Source organism: Camellia sinensis, chromosome 12, assembly GCF_055761805.1.
Source record: "Camellia sinensis isolate YWXY chromosome 12, ASM5576180v1, whole genome shotgun sequence".
Taxonomy (NCBI): domain Eukaryota; kingdom Viridiplantae; phylum Streptophyta; class Magnoliopsida; order Ericales; family Theaceae; genus Camellia; species Camellia sinensis.
In genome coordinates, this window is record NC_138972.1 from 85,002,405 (window position 1) to 85,007,939 (window position 5,535).

General features: G+C 33.0%; 1 pseudogene; it reads left to right on the forward strand.

Annotated features, from left to right (window-relative positions):
- The first annotated feature begins 2,661 nt into the window (after positions 1–2,661).
- Positions 2,662–3,156, forward strand: LOC114285381 (zinc finger protein CONSTANS-LIKE 10 pseudogene; annotated as a pseudogene).
- Positions 3,157–5,535: the final 2,379 nt, after the last annotated feature.

Sequence of the window (5,535 nt, forward strand, 5' to 3'; positions counted from 1 at the left end):
GCTGTGTTTGACGCGGAGTTCAATCATGCTCGACACCCATATCTGAGTATAATGTTTAGTTACAACTTTTAAAAATTAATTCTACGCCACTTTTGAAAACTCGTTTCAGGAGGGATTTGAATTTTGAAATTTGGCCTATCCAGTCGTTCTCTCGAACGTCCGGCCAGTTGACCGAAACAGTGTATTTTTTTTTTTTTGCAATTGGCGCGTGTCACTTTTTATATATTAAATAAAAATATTTTCTAAACTTTTAAAAAAAAATTATGAGTTTTGAATAGAATTTTGGGTTGTGTGTTTGGTTATAAGTTGTAGTTTTTAATCAAATATCATATGTCATATCAATTATTTCAGACTCAATTTAAAACTCATAACCAAACAAATTTTTCACATTCAAATCATAATTTCAAAACTCACAAACTCAAAATACAACTCTATTATCAGATAATAATTCTAAAACTTTACCAAACGCAACCTCAGCGTTTCTCTCGCAACTAAATCGTTGATGCTGAGAAAATGGTAATCAGTTTCAGAGATAAACTTTGCTTTTTCTCATTCTCAAGGGAAGAAGACCCAATGTGTTTCGATTCTCTTTCTCTTCTCTCTCTACCTCTGTAACGATTTTCAATTCAGGCATCGTTTTTGCTACTTTAATGCTATTTCAATTCCTCTATCTTTCCCTTTCTCACTATTTTTTAACCGGGAATGACTTCTCTCCATACCATTATGTTTCATACTTAATTTTGTTGGAAACATTGTGTGCAAAAACTTACTTTATCCGATATTGATGAATATATAAACAAATCGTATTTTGTTTTATAATATGAACGGGTTAAGTTTAAATTCATATTTGTCGCCCATTTAAAAATAAAAATAAAAATGTACTTTATTCATTTGTGTGTCTAGTAGTGATGACTGAAGAATTGATTTTTTTGCATAACCGTTCTGATTATCGTTATAGGCCAGGGATGAGACCTACAAAATAGAATATGAAGGGCTATGGAGGATGGGAGCCATTTCCTTTAAATCTGGGTTATGAAAAAATTGAAGGGCTTTTCTTTTCTTATAGAAATTTGTTCTCTTTGTCTTTATTTTATTTTCGAGCTGGACTTTTTGGTTGTTGGTGCTTTGAGTTACTACTGTGAGTGCTTTTCTAGAACATAATCAGATTCCATATGTTTATATTTTGTTAGGAGTAATGTCATACAAACAACTGATGTGACAGCTAATTTGTTATTATAATTTTGTTTTGGATAAATTGTATTGTCTTCTAAAGTTTAGAAAAAGAAAAATGTGTTAGAGCTCGAAATTTCCGAGGCTCGAGTGGCTCAAATTCAAAATAAAGTCGTTTTGATTTTTTTTCCCTCTCTTTTATCTATGAAACAGAAGGAGTGAGGAAAAGAGAAAGAGAGAGAAGAGAGAGGAAGAGAGAAGAGGGAGGGAGAACAGAGAGACCCATCTGCACCGCCATCACCGGCGCCGCCTCCACAGATCTGTGTATACACAGATAGATCTGTGTGTGTATATACAGATCTGTATTGATCTGTGTATATATCTCTCTCTGTTCTGTGTATCTCTCTCTCTTTGTATCTCTTTTTCTAATTGGTTTTGATTTGTGGGTTTTATTTTTGGTTTTGATTTGAATCTCTCTGGGTTTGATTTTTGGCTTTGATTTGTGTTGGTTTTGATTTTGATTTTTGGGTTTGAATCTCTCTGCTCTATCTCTTTCATCGCCTCTTATCTCCTCTTCTTTCTTCTTCTTCTGCAAGTTATGGAAACGAAGAATAAAAAAAAAAAGTCAAAACGACGTTGTTTTGGGATTTTGGGCCACTCGAGCCTCTAATTTTTCGAGCTACTTAGCGGGGTTGTTAGAAAAAATACAATAAGTTTTATATTTTTGATAAAATTACACTGACTTTTTTTTTTGTTAAGTCAAAAAGGATCGGAACGAATGCAGATAGTGTGAAAATATAAAAATGAATAAGGTAAAAAATGTATATCTATATATATTTCAATGTAAAAGAGATAACAATATCATTTTTCATCAGTACGATTATTGAATTTTTGATAAAAATGGGATATGTTATGTGAATTAAAATCTTAAGAGAGTTCAATGCAATTATGCTAAACTTATGTGGCCTATTATATTTTCTCCAAATCTAAATGGAGGTTGGTGTAATTTAGCCTTTAATTTTAGTGGGTTTATTTCAAAATTCAATACTTTGTTATTGCAGGCCACATTAGTTTGTTAAAAGGAATGTACATGAAGTTGGTTGTATAACATTTTCCTTGTTAAATTAGGTTTCATGGAATGAACTCTTTGCTATATTTTTTATACCCCGGACCATGTAATCTTTGTGAATAATTCTACTGAATATGTTAGGTGAGCCTGTATCTGTGTTTATATGTTGGAGGAGATTTTAAGAGACAATTTTGAAACATTTTATGGATATAATTTCCTATTTTGAACCACAAATGTTAATTTGGCTCTTCCATTGTAGCCATGTAGGTTCTGTAAACTTCTAGTGGAGTTCTAGTGTGTCAAGAAGTTTATTTCATGTGGCTGAATTATATTTTGCTAAGAGTTTTTGGATGTTTTCATATAAGATTCTCCTCTTATTTTGGTTTGGGTTGCAGCCAACATAATCTTATTGGTTGCTGAAAATGGGCCAATTATGTGATCTTTGTAGAGATCAAAGATCCATGGTGTATTGCCAATCTGATAATGCTTGCTTATGTTTCTCGCGTGACTGGAATGTTCACTCTACAAATGTTATTTCGAGGTGCCATTCGAGGACTCGTGTGTGTGAAAGATGCAATTCTCAGCTTGCAATAATAAGGTGTATTGAAGAGGAGATCTCCTTTTGTTCAAACTGTTATTGGATTGGGCATGTCAGTTGTACTTCAGCTTCAGGACACGAGAGGCAGACTATCAACTGTTATTCTGGCTGTCCTTCAGTAGAAGAACTTTCAAAGATCTGGTCATTTGTTTTAGAATCCCCTTCTGTGGATGATCCTAGTCGTGAGCAGGGAAGCGGTTTACTGGGCGTGACAGATGGAAATGGTGATGACCATTTGCTGCGTCAAATACATGAAGAATGCTGTTTGGATGGCATTCTCTTCAGTGGCTGCTATGGATCCCCTGCCAGCTATTGTTGACCAGCTTACTCAATCTGATAATGCACCAAGCTAAAATGACTTATGATTTCTAAAATGTAAAACTAATACTAAATATATTCGTTTGAAAGCCTTAGGTTCCTATCATGACCATATATGGCTTAAAGGACAATATGACAATAGCATGTTATTGCTAGCCTTGGATATGCAGGGGAATGGTTCGGTTCCCCTTGTTTAATTGGTATTGCACAAAACAAGATATATGTTATGTGCTGTTAGATTTTCATACCATATGGTTCTATGGAAGTGATGTTGGGTCTGTTTTTGCTTCTGTTGTCACTAATTTGTTATTTTAAAAAAATTGTCACAGAAAAATGCATTTATAAGTAATTACTCATAGTTTTGCATGCATTTACACGTGGTCTGCTTTGTTTGTAAAGTACTTTTAATGAATTACTAGACTTGCCCTAAAATGATTTTGGGACTATTGCATAGAGTGGAAAGAGGTTGGTGGTATTCTTTAAAACCTGGTGCTAAGTATGTTGAATGGAAGGCAAGTGTGAGGCTTACTAGTTTAGGAAATATTAAATGTATGGAATTCATAGTGACTGATACCTTTAGTTACGTGTAAATTGTAGGTAATAATTAGCTATATCATGGTGCGTGTGCACCTCTTTATGTTTTGTGGATATGTTGCCCATTTTGGCATAGATAATATGCTCATGTATTTTCAGAAATATGCTTGAAAAAGTAATGGCTTTGGCTGTATTTTATTTCATTTGATTTCTCCGTATTAATATGCAGCCATGCTGCTTTGGAAGCAAAGGCCTTGATTCAACATGGAGGATCTTGACTTGAATTTGGAGAACTATGAAGAACTCTCTGGAAGTGATAACTTGTTTGAAAATGGGGATGTGCATGGTGATGATATCAATACACACTGTGCATTTCCTTTTGGGTTCTCCTTCTAATCCATTCTTTTATTGTAGTTTATCCCTTCTTTTTTTTTTTTTTTCTCATCTATTTTTTGCTACCTTGTTTAGCTTCATTTTTACTTAGGGGCATTTATTCATAAATCCATCTTCACCTACTTATATTTTACTTAGTCCAAATTATTTTCTTATGTTCCACTAAATCCTATGGGTGACATAATTACCAAAATACCCCTAATAATAATATTCATATTGATAGTGTGAATGTTCCGTGATGTGAACATTCACACTGTTAATGTCAATGTGAACATTCATACTCTCAATGTAAATGTTTTAGATCACCAAGTTGCTAAGTGTTTAAAAAATATTTATAATATAAAATTTCTTAAATAAAAGAATTAGGATTTGGTGGATCAAATGTCCAAATAATATGATTTATTGAAATACAAAAAATATGTTATGGACTAACTGGAATACAAGGACTTGAAAAAGAATTTCCTAATAAATCCCCTTTTTACTTACTGTTTCCTTTGTTCTCATGAGTTGGTGTCAAAAGTATTGTGTTTTTAACATATATCCTAAATGGCGATCCTAGTTTTCATTAATGCAACTCCGCACTGCCAAGGGAAGCTTTTGGTAATCTTTTATGCATTTTTTCTTTTTCTTTTAATTATCTCAAATGAAAGATTCAACTCTTGTCATCAAGGTGTTTCTTTAATATTTATGCAGTTATATTGGCAGTGGTTAGAAATATATATGTGTGCTTCAGATTTTAATCCTCACAACAGTCTAAAATAATGTGTTTTACTGCATCCCATGCCAATATGTTTGTCACGGCCCGTTCCGGTGACCAGGACTGGGTTTGCAACTAGTTAATTTTAAAATTTCTCAAATGAATTCTAAGTAATTAAATTAAATAATGCAGCAGAATAAAATAAAAGATGTAGATAAATATCCGAAGTGTACATAAAAATTATTATTTATGTAACAATGTAACATCGGTCAAATAATGATTACAAGAAAAAAAAAAAAAAGAAAAAAAAAAGACATTCATGCCACATTTGGGTTTTGATCCATGGGATAAAATCATCATTCTTTAAATTTCTTCACCTGAAAAGGTTTTAACAGCTATAAGCACATGATAGAGTGAGAAATATTATATTAAGAGTATAAAGGCACAAAATTCATCATGGATAATTATTGGTTAAATAGAGCTTGATATTAAAATACAAAGTATATAATGCAGAAATCATTTGACATATAATATAGAAATCATATAAACAAAATAATTATAACCACGGTATGGTACAGAACAGAACAGAGAGTCAATGGATCCATGACAAACAGAGGGTCACAGTGTAACTAATCAGAGGGCCAAAGGTTATTTAAGTTCCCCAAGGCATGGGACTGTCAAAGGGTCACTAAAGTGACAATTCAGAGGGCCAGTAATTGTTTAAGCCTCCAAGTCGTGGGACCTCTGTAGTGGTAC